The following is a 12,616-nucleotide window of genomic DNA, read 5'->3' on the forward strand; positions in this document are numbered from 1 at the left end:
TCCTCGGCTGAGGTTCCTTCCTCTGATGACTCCAGTTTGTGTCAAGTTGACACACAAAACCAATACAGGGACCACATGTTGAAATGTCTGAGCTTATGGGGGACGTTCTCATTCAAACCACCACACCTTCCATTTTCTCCAGTTACTGTTTCACAACATTCGTGATGACCTGTCCCTAATCATTGCATGTCTACCCCTTGAGTCCTTGGATCCTGTCTCCTTTTAGTCCTCATCAAGCCTTTGGTCCATACTAGAAATGCTCCTCTGGGAGGAAATATTTGTAATGCCATCTAAACCATGGAGCCATGAGTTGGGTGGATAGGTGAGTAAGAATTCTTGTAGTAAAACTCCCGGAGAGAGGTGGATGGTGTAGGACCCATGGTTTGTATAGAGTTATAGTATATTATAACTTAGAATAGAGAAGGAAGCTAGAAAGGAAGAAGAAATGCGGGAACAGACCACAGGAATGCATCTTTCCTGCAAAGTGTGAGAGTGTGGAGCACAAACACAGAGTCACGGGCATGAACTGGGTGGTAAATACCTGGGAGACTTGCTTTTGTGGATGTTTGTGCTGGAGTTTTGCAGGTTGAACCCAACCTGGGTATTTAGTCCTCTGCTAACACACCTGATGCTGACATGAGGACCCTCAATGGATGCAGTCTTATCGGAACAGTCAATTAAAGTGCCACGCCCTTCTCTGCCTCAGAGGAAGGCATGTGACTTGTCAGAGTCCCTCCAGGGAGTGTGGCTCGTGAATGCACACACAGAGACTAAAGACTGTGAAATCTTTCTCAGAGTGGTTTCCCGAAGTGACTGTCATGTAACCACAGGGCCAAGGAGTCACTCTGCTTTCAGTCCTCTTTCCGGAATTTCATCAGTCACCCCATGTTGTTCCAAGAAGTTCTATTTCCTGAAATTGGTCAGAGCTGAGTTCCTTTGCCTGTAACTTTGAAAGGCCCATCATGGCATAATAATCACGGGACTTTAGCCCAATAAGCTCATTATATAATAGAATCCAAAAGATAGTCACTATACCTAGCCTACTAAACATTGTGGGTTAGCCAAGCCTACCTTAATTGAGTTCAAAACACTTAGCTTATAGTTGGGCAAAATCATCTAGGTCAAAGAAGTCCATTGATACTAAAGTAAGATATCGCATATAAGTCGACGCGCGCTGTGCTGACTGTGAAAACCGGAACAGAGTTCTGTGGAGAGATGCTTGCTCTACAGTGAATTTTTAAAATTATGAGTCAAACCATCACATCAGAAACATCTGCATCACCAAAGTTAGATTAAGAGTAAGTCATGTGGGCCAAAGTAGGATCCTCAAAGCCTAAGCTCTGCACTCAGCTCTGTCATTATCCCCCGAGGACGCAGGCCAATCCAAGCAAACATCAGCGCTCATCAAGTTCCATGTCTCATGCGTCTAAATTGAACTAGATTTCCTAATAACTCATCTTCACAGGAGTAGCTTTCCCTCACCCCAAGTCTCCACCCTGTGATCTTCTAGGTCTCGACTGAGCCCTAAGCTGAAAGGACTTTAAGCCAAGAAAAACCATACCTCATTCTCACAGCCTTCATTAAACAAATTCTAAAATCCATATATAAAACAACTGTGTTAAGCAACGTCTTATCCCTTGGCAGAGAAGGGTAAATCCAATCTGATTTTTTTTCTTTCTTTTAGCATCTGCTCATCACTTCTCTTTTGTAATAAGGAGGCCACTAGTTAGTTCCCGGCTGCTTAGCCCCGAAGTAAATACACAGAAACTGTACTATTTAAATCACTGCTTGGCCCATTAGCTCTAGCTTATTATTGGATAACTCTTATATATTAATTTAACACATTTCCATTAATCTGCCTATCATCAAATGGCAGTAGCTTACTGGCAAAGTTCCATCCAGCATCTGTCTCTGACGGGGGGGGGAGGGGCTACATGGCTTCTCTCTGACTCTGCCCTTTTTTCTCCCAGCATTCTATTTAGTTTTTCCTGCCTAGTTCTTTTCCCCTATAGCTCTGCTATAGGCCGAAGTAGTTCCTTTATTAACCAATGATATTTACAGCATAGAGTCAGGACATGATCTCTGTCTTTGGGAAGCTTAAGATGATGTGGGGCACTGGGCATGATGGTGCACCTAGCCCTGATGAGCCAAATGCAGAGAGAGCATGAGTTTCCCACCAGCCTGGGCTACAAAAGGAAACCCAAGCTCAAAAAACTATTATTGATAGTTGGGAAAATACATGCAATCTCTGCAAGGTATTTCCAGGAAGGTTCAAGTCACATACCCAGAACCAAGATGTCAAGTATGTGGTAGATGCTTAATATTTGTTGATCAGACATAGGTCAATATACAATCACCTAATGTTATATTGATAAAAACCTTAAGAATTTCCAATAATGAAAAGATCAGTACTTATTTTGTAACCACCACATACACCTCCTCCACAGCAGCTTGGTGTAGCCCCTTCCATTCTGAAAATGTCACTTGAAGAAGATCAACTGGACAGTGACGATTTGTATTCTGTAAAAGAATATTTCCATCATAAAGATATTTTATGTAAAGAATCATCTTATATTTAAAATAGATCTTCAGGGTGCAGCTTAATTATTGTGTAAGGATCGGCCTGAACTTGGTGTCCCACCATGTAAATCCACTCACACACTGCCCTGTCCCTAAGATGCAAGGAGCAAACATCTAACATACAGCTGTCTTGAGCAAATGGTGCTGTTAAAGACACCAGCTACCTGCCAGGCTGTCAACACAGAGGTCAGAGTGGCCCAGAGACTCTTGTTTCTGGAGCCAAAGTTCACCTGGAAGATCACAATCCATTAGGGCATAATGAGAGCCTTCTGGAAGGGCCGAGTGTATGGGCCTCGGGAAAACCTGGACAGGGAATGCTATAAAATTAAAATGCAGTGGGGGCGAACCGTGGCAGCAGATAGCATAACCTTCCTGGTGTCTTTAGTGGTACTAATGGATCTACTCAGGGCACAGATGGTGGTTTTCAGAAAAGTCATTTTTTCTCTAACAAATTCATGACGAAACTAAAAAGACCAGTATCAACTTCATTATGCTTTCCAATTGACTTGCTTTTAGGGTTATTCTTTTTATTATAGCTCTTAAGCTCCCATTTCTTTTTTAAAGCATTTCTTTTAATACCAATTTCCACAGCACTAAGAAATTTAGCACTCTTCAGTGGCTGTATTAACGGGAAGGACTGTGAGAGACTGGGGAGGGGCATGAGATACATGCTACCGGACTAGTCATTTCTTATCTCCTCTTCTCCAAGTTAGAATGGGGATCCCAGGGCTGACAGTCAGACAGAGGTACACAGCACTAACGACAGAAAACCAGGCTCATTTCTTCTGGGGGAAATTCCCTTCCTCTGAAAACACCAGGGTCTCTTCTCCAGTGTGACTCTATGCTAAACCCCTCCTGCCCATGTGTGGTCAGGGAGCATTTCAAGTGACCAGAAAATCTAACCCATCTCACAAGCGTCATTGTGGGCGAATGTAAACCCAAGAATAAACAAAGCCTGCCTCTTGCAGTCTAAGCCAGAGTTCTGCAGACTGAGTTCACCAGACAAGGAGGTTCTTTTCAATATGAGGTTGATTTGGAGGGAATCAGATTTCATAATCTTACTATATAACAGTGCCAAGTTAAGCAAATTCCCTCACAACAGGAAAACAGTTCAAGGTATCTTCTTGAAGAAGAGGAGGAGGAGGAGGAGGAGGAGGAGGAGGAGGAGGAGGAGGAGGAGGAGGAGGAGGAGATGAGAAAAAGGAGCGTACAGATGTGGAAGATCACCATAATATTAAGAGAACACAGATATAAAATATATAGACAAAACAACATGCCTATATAAGGCGTCTGACACACAGAAAAGTACAAGTGGCATGGTTTCTAAGAAGCTACCAATAGCATAGTTTTCTGGTACTAGAATTCCATGTGTGCTTAATCACTTCAATTTTTCTGTCTCATGACCTTAATTCCAGTGTGTTTATATAGATTCATAATGAAAAAGTATTTCCTCTTTTTTGAAGTAGAGTCAGTGGTCATATGGAGATGTTGAGCTTTGCATTCTACACAAACACCTCTGTAACCCCACTTTTGAGCTGTTCTAAGCTCTATTGAAAAGCCATGTTTGGTATAAAGGTGCCAGAGCAAAATTCCTGTGCTTAAACCCATCTCGGGAGAATGAATCTACAGCTTCTCATTTTCTGTAGAAACAAAAGAAAAACCTCTTCTCCAAAGTAGCATACCTTTCTAATTAATTTTTTAAAAAAAAATACATATCTTGGATTAATCCAGCAGCATTTATAATCAAATGTCTTTTAGCAGCTGCCGCTCCTTCCTCAGCAGTCATACAATTCAAAGACAACACAATAACATACAGTATCCAGACTCTCTGTGTATTTTCCATTATTACGTGGCTTTATTTTAAACTCTACTTTTTTTCTTTTACTTTTATTTTTAGTTTTTGGCTTTTTGAGACAGGATTTCTCTGTATATCTTTGGCTGTCCTGGAACTCAGTCTGTAGACCAGGCTGTCCTTGAACTCACAGAGATCTGCCTGCCTCTGCCTCCTAAGTGTTGGGAATAAAGGTGTGTGCTACCATACCCAACTCTCTTTTTTTTTTATTTTAAGGACTTTATCCTTTTTCTTTTCTCTCACAAGCCTAGATATATTTTTAAACACACTGTGAACCATTTAGAGGTTTTCCTCATCTGAATCTATCTTTACTGTATATCTCTCTTTCTCTGACCAGATGAGTCTTTAATTTGCTAAATAACATGGCTAGGATTAAAGTGGTGGCTTTGAAGGCTGGATCCAACCCATTCCTAAGCTTTCTGAGAGCCTAGTTTCATGGCAGAGGGACTAGCTGGAGCCATGTTTATTGCCACAAATCTATGGAGTTTCAAGGTCAGTGCAGCCACCAAGAAGCATGCTGTAGGCTATCTATAAACACCATTTAAGTGTTTAGTGGCAGGGCCTCTTAAAAGAGCTGCAAGGTTTTACAACTAAAGCTGAGTCAGGAAGCCTCTCTTAAATGAGAGCACTTGCCTCTAGCAAACAGAGCCCACCCAAGAAAATGCTACTATCAATAAGCATGCTTAACTCTATTCTTTTCTGTCTACAATTACTTCCCAAGCTCTCTCAGGCTTTATGTGGATGCAGTTGTCCACGTGGGCACCATTTGTTGACAGCACTTCCCCTCTGTCCCCCACCTTTTTTTTTTAAACAAGAATTCAGGCAAGAACTTAAAGCAAAAACTGGAAGGCAGGCCCGCTTGCCAGTTTACACAGCATTAGCTCTGCCCTAGGAACTCTTCACAGTCAAGGACTTACAGCAGAAAACATGGAGGAGGAGGAGGAGGATAGCCTGCTGGCTCCCTACCACCCTCTTTCAGCCTAGCTCTCACACAGTTCAGGACTTCATGCCTAAGGATGGCTTGGCCCATAGTTGCCCGAGCCCTCTGGCATCACTATACACTCAGGAATACCCCCTGAAGACATGCCCTCAAGCAGGTCTGATCTGGGCAATTTCTCAGTAGAGGCTGTCCTCTCAGATCAAGGTTGTATCAAGGTGACAATGAAAGCTAAGAAGGACAGGCTCCAGAACCTTCTCCTATCCAGCCACCATTCTCCCTTCAAGGGGACCATGGTGCACAGTGTTTATCTTATGTGAGATCCAGCCTGGCTTCCAAAGCCATTTTGCTCTGAGGCTGCTCCTGCTCATGGGTTGTGGTATGGCGACACACATGGCTAGCTGCAGCGGGGACCCCACTTATCCCTAGTGGGCTAAGAAAATCCTGGCATCAACCTTTGCCATGCTTCTCCATGTCCTCTGTGGTACATACAAGGTTCCATCTGTACCGAGCCATGGAGGAGCCCACGATACCTAGAACACAAGACCCAGAGTGGAGCTCTGGAAAACTGGCCTTAACTAGTTCTGTCACGGAAGGGCACATTGGCCTATCTGAAGAGAGTCAGAGCGCTTTCCAGTGACAGGGTAGCTTCTTTGAGGACAGTTTTCTCCATCCTTTCCTCCAGGATATCATCTTCCCTTGGAAATGGGGGACAATTATATTTTTATTCAACCTGCTTTTAATTTTTATCTCACGCTAAGCGAGAACAGTGATCATTCAGAGAGGTTTTAAGGATAGAGACAACGGGATCGAACATTTCATAGGGCACACTCCACCCAGGACCGGCTGGCCACCAGCGTAGGGGCCTCTCTCTGTGAAAGCCAGGAGCAGGCCTCAAGGGCTCTGTGCATGGAGACAGTCTTTGAACAAAGACCAAAATCACAAGAACAAAGGACTGCAATTAGAGGCACCTTTAGAGACAGGGAGAAATAAAGGCTCTGGATGTGAAATATTTGAGCACTTTCAAATATGCTTTCAACTCCTTAAACTCTCCCATCGTTTGCCAAATCCTAGTTTTTAATGAGAAAACCTCAGAGAGAAAATTACCAGAAAATCTGAATGAACAATCAGGAAAGTCTTTAAAAATCAGAGATGCTTGAAAAGGAGCAGCAGACGCCTGTAATCAACCTTTGAGTCAACAGACTGTCAAACGGAGGGCGAAGGGTGTTCTTTGTTGCAGGCAATGGGCAAAGTTTCCCACTCAGTCATATTTGATGCTGTATTTATCTCATTTTAATTCTGATTTCCCCCACAGTCTGGTCTACAGCAGAAGCTGATGTAGAATGGAGCATCACAAACCCACCTTTAGGAGGTCTTTGTCTCTTCCTCCGGACATCCAGCCCACTTGGGGTTGGGTTGATGTTGTGACGATCAACCTCAATCAGCACCTTCGTGGGACTGAGAAACATCTGGGAGATTCATAAAGCACATTTCCGCGTAGATTTGAAAGGAGGAGACCCATTCTAAATATGGAGGACACTGTCCAGTCGGCTGGGGACCCAGACAGAGCCAAGGCAAGAGAAGGGAACCTGGCACATCAGGCTTGCTCTCTATCTCTCTGCTTCCTGGTCGCCGTGAGTGAGCAGCCTCCTCTACCACACACTCTCCTGACCTTGATGTTAGGCCCAAAGCAACGGGGGTAGCAGCTGCTGACTGCAACCTACAGAAGCAGGGGCAGCAGTGAGCCTTTGCTCTCCTTTGGTATTTTGTCAGAGCTGCAGGAAAGATAACTCCTCACGCAGATGATGCCCGTACTCCAACGCACTGGTTAAATATCGCTGAGAGTCCTGAGTACAGGCTGGATAATTACAGACACACCTCCAGAAACTGATAACTACAAAATTCCCGATTCAGAAGAAAATCTCCCCAGACTGCATTCAACCATGACTTACTAGAAATCTAAGGGAAGGGACTCCATAGGGACACAATAGAGATACTGCCCCACACAGTCCCAGAGGACAGCTCAAAGGAAAACAAAGTAAGCAAGGCCTTTGAGGATCTTGTTAATACAACAGTCATCGAGTAAATGGAGTCTCTGGTGTGAGTGGCACCAGGGAGCCAGGTCAGCTTGGAAAACAGGCAACCACTCCTGTCATAATAAAGCCAACTCTACTTCCCCCTTCCCTCCTCTCCCCTCCCCTCCCCTTCTATCCTCCCTCTTCCCCTCCTCTCCTTTAATTCTGCTTCTTTGCCTCCAGTCCCAAGAGCCACTCTTTGTCAGTATTTCCCTCAAGGCCCTCTCTAAATGCTGACACATTGCAGACTTTAACTTCAAGGACTTTTTCTCTTTTCCATTCGCAAACCCCAGGGGTGATTTTACCCCCTGCCTCCCTGGGCTCCATGTTCCATATACATAGGAGTCCTGGGCTCTCGCTCTATGTTCTCATCAGCATTGCTGAAGCCAAGTGCCTTTCCCTATTTGCCAACAGCACTGGAGCAGCCTATAACCTTGTCTTCCATACCTCCTGCTATCAGCGCCCATATCTCTCTCCCTGGGGGCTTCTTCTGTCTGCTAGAGGCTGCCCCACCTGCACACACAAGTACTGGCAAATTCATTCCCTCCAGGAAGAGCCTTCGGGCTGTGGCTACAATGGGTGAAGGACTAAGAAACCCAAGCCCTTCACTACCTAGGTGAAGCAGACTTGAGAAGCATGTGCTAACCTGACCCCCAAAGTCTGCTGGGCAGCAGAGGCGAGCATCCTCCAAACTAACTTGCTTCGTTATTTACCTTAATCTGGCTGCCTTCTTAGTCTGTCTCATCTTCCCATTGCCACACTAGGGCTTCCTTGAACTACATTCCAAGTGATCTGCATATACTCAAATCCTCATCTAGAGGTAGTCAAACTAGTGCAGAATCTCTACACATTTGTATTAAATCCCCTCCTTACCTTCTCTCTCTGTTCCTTTCTCATCTCAAAAAAGAGAATCCAATAAACCATCTGCCCAAACTCTCAGACAGAAGCAGGGTTATCCTTGATGTCTTAGTTCTGGCTGCTAACAAAAATTCTGGAACCTGTGATGTTCAAAATCAAGTGGCTGTCAGCAGGGTTTTGCTTGAGTATACCCGAAGGGTCCCTCAAAGCTCTATAATGTGGGTAGCTGTTGGCAAGACAGCTAGAAGTTAAGAGCATAAAGTGCTCTTGCAGGGGACCCACGTGTGGTCCACAACACCATCAACAACAGCTCCAGGGGGATCATCACAATGCCTCAGGCCTTCAAGGGCTCCCACATCTGTGTGCACATAAACACACACATAGAAAGACATTAAAAATAATAAAAAGAGAGTTCTAAATAAAAGTCCATTGCATAAGGGCTTGGTTCCCAGAGCAGTGGTATTTGAAGAGGCTTTAGCCCTTTAAGAAGTAGAGCTCAGTGAGATGCCATTAGGCTATTAGGACCATGCCCCTGAATAAGTGTGGTACCCTGGGCTCTTTCTCTCTCTGCTCTAGTTCAATGTATGGCTACTTTCCCTGACACATGCCTCTGCCATTACCATCAGCCACCCTCAGCAGAGAGAAACCAATAAATAGGCCCACCCAGTCTTAGGCTTCAAACCTCCAAACTGTGAGCTAAATACACCTCTGCACTTCATAGGCAGCTTCTCTGGTATTTCATTGCAGCAATGCAAATCTGGTTGACACAGCCTCCTTCCTGATCTCTGACAGCTGTCTTCTCATTGACCCTCCCATGGCATGGATGCAGCACTAACTATAAAGATGCTAATCCAACCCTGGGATATGCACTCCCATGACCTCACCTAAACTCAATCACCTCCCAAAGGCTCCACCACAGCAAACCACCCAGGTGAATGTTGTAGCTTCAGGAGAAAAGTTCGGAGGAGGCATCAACGTGTAATTCATAACATCTCATCTTCCCTTTCCAACCCATTTCCGCATCTAAGTTGTATTCCTTGCTCGTCCTCTGAAACACACCCTGAGTTTTTCCACTTTCATTCTGCTTTTGTCTGAACTGTTCCAGTGGCCTCCCCTGGTCTCTTCCCCTTCACTTTTGTCTCAATACTCACAAAGCGTCCTAAGTGTTCTTACGGAGACCTAACTCGGGGCGAGTCACTCCCCTGCTTCAAATACAATGATAGTTTCCCATTGTGTGGGCAACTATCTAAACTGGTGAGCGCCAGGCCCTCCACCACCCATCCCTGCACCCCGCCACAGCTCACATCACAGCACACTCCACAGCTCACTCTACTGTCCCTCACTCTCCAGAGATGCCAACCTCAGGCCTCACCTGATCACCCCTCTGCCCATAGGTGTGATGCCCACAGCAGGTCCTTGCCTAGTCAAGTCTTCTTTCCAATACCTTTAACATTCTAGTCTCTGAGTTCTCAAAGATCAGAGAAAGATGTCCCGGAGTTCTCATCCTCAGAAATCAGCCCAGCCCCTCTTATTACAATACCCCACCTCTTCTTAACCCTCATGAATGAAGTCCTCTCTTCCTATCCCTGTCCATTCTCCATCACATAGCCAGCATTGGACTTCCTGGGTACGGCTATAACCTCTGCCTCTGGGATAGTCAGCAGAAACTCTTCTTTCTTATTTTGTCTTTTTTTTTTCCCCAAAGGTGAGGACCAAATCTAGGGCCTTGTTTTTGCTGGGCAAGTGCCCTATCTCTGAGCTAAATCCTCAACCCCAAAACTTTTCTTTCTTAAAAAGGGAGGGGGCTGGAGAAATGGCTCAAAGGTTAAGAACACTGACTGCTCTTCCAGGAGACCCAGGTCCAATTACTAGCACCCACATGACAGCTTCCACTGTCTGTAACTCCAGATCCAGCATCCCTACATAGATATATATACAGGCAAAACACACCAATAAAATAATAATAATAAGTTAAAAAATAGAAAAATAATAGATGTAGGCTGGCCATGAACTCATCATATAGATGAGACTGACTTTGAGCTACTGATCCTTCTACCTCCACCTCCTGGGTGCTGGCACTGTAGGCACATACCACCACCATGGGCTCTGTAGTCTTCAACCATGTGCTAACTACAGAGGAAGCAGAACACAGCATGTTTCACAGCTACACCACGAAGAAGGTCGCTGTGATATTTTCCACCCTGACCTCCAAAATTCCCATCTGTAAGGCAGCTCCTGAAGATCACCCCCAGATAATCATGGGGGCAACTGCCAATTGGGGTTCCCGAAGAATTCGAACAAGGGTGTGCAGCTAATTGTCTCAGCAGAAACAGCTGAAGTCACTCGCAGCTGCCACAACCAACTCAAACAACTAGGTCACACGCTGGCCTGAATTCCCTGCCTTCCTACAGCTGTTCCCAGAGGTGCTCAACTTGGTGACGGCAGTACCTTGGTTTATAAAAAGTCACCTGGTACAGATTTGTGAATAGGAAACTCCTAATTTGAGCCCTAAAAATATAATTGCTCGTCTCTGGTGTTAGAGAGACAAACCCAATCAGAGAATTCAAAAATGAAGATCTCATTGCCAAAGAGAGTTTTATCCAATGACAGCAGGGTGTTCGGACTGATTTCGTCAGAAGTCACACTTCAAAATCTTTGTGGATAAGACTAATTTTAGTATTCTTTTAATAGCCTGGGCTTGCTACATCCTAGCAATATATATATATATATATATATATATATATATATATATATATATATATATAATATCTCTTTTAGCATGTTTTATTCTGAATAAAGTGGACATTTATTTTTCATTCAAAAGATTTGGGACTTAGAATAATTCTAGGCATATTCCACATAAAGCCATCATATTTTTTTCATACTTGATAATGGAATTACTTGAACTCAAAAATAAAAAAGGTTTCCTATTGTGACAGCCCTTTGTAACTGTCAGTTTGATGTACTCTAGAGCCACCAAGGAAGAGGGAAAGAGACCGCCTAGTTCGGACCGAACTGTGGGCACGTCCCTGGGAGACTCTCTTGGTTGTGTTCATTGACATGAGAGGACTCAGCGTACAAACGGCAGGACTGTGCCCTGAGTTTAGCCTCCAAATTGTGTAAGAGGCAAGAATGAGGACTGAGCAGTAAGAATGTGAGCAGTCATTTCTCTCTGCCCTTGGTCGTGGCTGTCACGTGACCAACTGCTTTACTTCCCCCGCCTCCTGAACTTCCTGCTATGATGGAAGGTAACTGGAATTGTGAGCTGAAAACAACCTGCTCTCTTCAGTTGCGGTTTGTCAGGGTCTTAGATCGCAGCAACTGGAAGGAAAGCAAACAGCTGTCTCTTGGGGGTTTGGTCACAGAGGACTCCGCTCAGACTACAAATGGACTGAGCCCTCCCACAATCATCCCAGTTAGAAGTCACAGTTCCCTCTCATTGGTGCCCTCACCCCCAACTTCTCAGGACCCAGCACATTCTCCAGTGCCACAAGCCCCAACTGGGGTAAGATTGCCAGGTGAGAGGCTACATGCCCCTCTCCTTAACCTTAACCACCAGCTCCTCAGACCCCATATGGGACTGGCTCTCCAGGACCTCTGACCTAAGCAGAACTCCCACCACCACAGCAGACTCTTAAAGTGCTCTCTTGAACCTCAGGTCAGAAGCCACACAACGGTTGACGCTGGCAAACCATCACCCTCTCTATCAGATCATGCAGAGCACCTGCTCATAAGGTCAAAGGCCATACCTTTCCCTCTCCAAGTTTAAACCATCTCAGACACCATTCCCAAGGGTCAGTGATGGACTTCCAACACTTAACTGACTTTAAACCAGCAAATTTAAACAGATGCTCAAATGTCCACATGGCACAGGTAGATCAGACTTTACCAAAGGCCATAACCAAGAAAATACGCACCAGTCTCTTCATAAAAATACAGACAGTACGAAAAACCGAGAAAATATGCCTCTTTCAAAAGTCCAGTCTCATGGGAATGGTATCCAATGACAAGTTAACTTAGGAGAAATTCTGAACAAAGAGCAACTGTAAATATGTTGAAATAATTCATGAGCAAACACCTGGATGAAAATAAAGAGGACAGTAATAAATTCCTGATTGAGTTCCAAGAGAACAGAAACCAACAGCTCAATGAAATAAGGAAGATAATTCAGGATATGAAAATAAAGCTCAATTAGAGAGACACTAAAGAAAGACAAAATGGAATGAAGCTGAAAATTAAAATTTCATTAAGTCAAATAAGAAACCCAACAGACAACTTTGCTAAGAGATCATGTAAAAGACAAAGATCTGGGGT

The sequence above is a fragment of the Microtus pennsylvanicus genome, chromosome 6 (genome assembly GCF_037038515.1).
Source record: "Microtus pennsylvanicus isolate mMicPen1 chromosome 6, mMicPen1.hap1, whole genome shotgun sequence".
In the NCBI taxonomy this organism is placed as follows: domain Eukaryota; kingdom Metazoa; phylum Chordata; class Mammalia; order Rodentia; family Cricetidae; genus Microtus; species Microtus pennsylvanicus.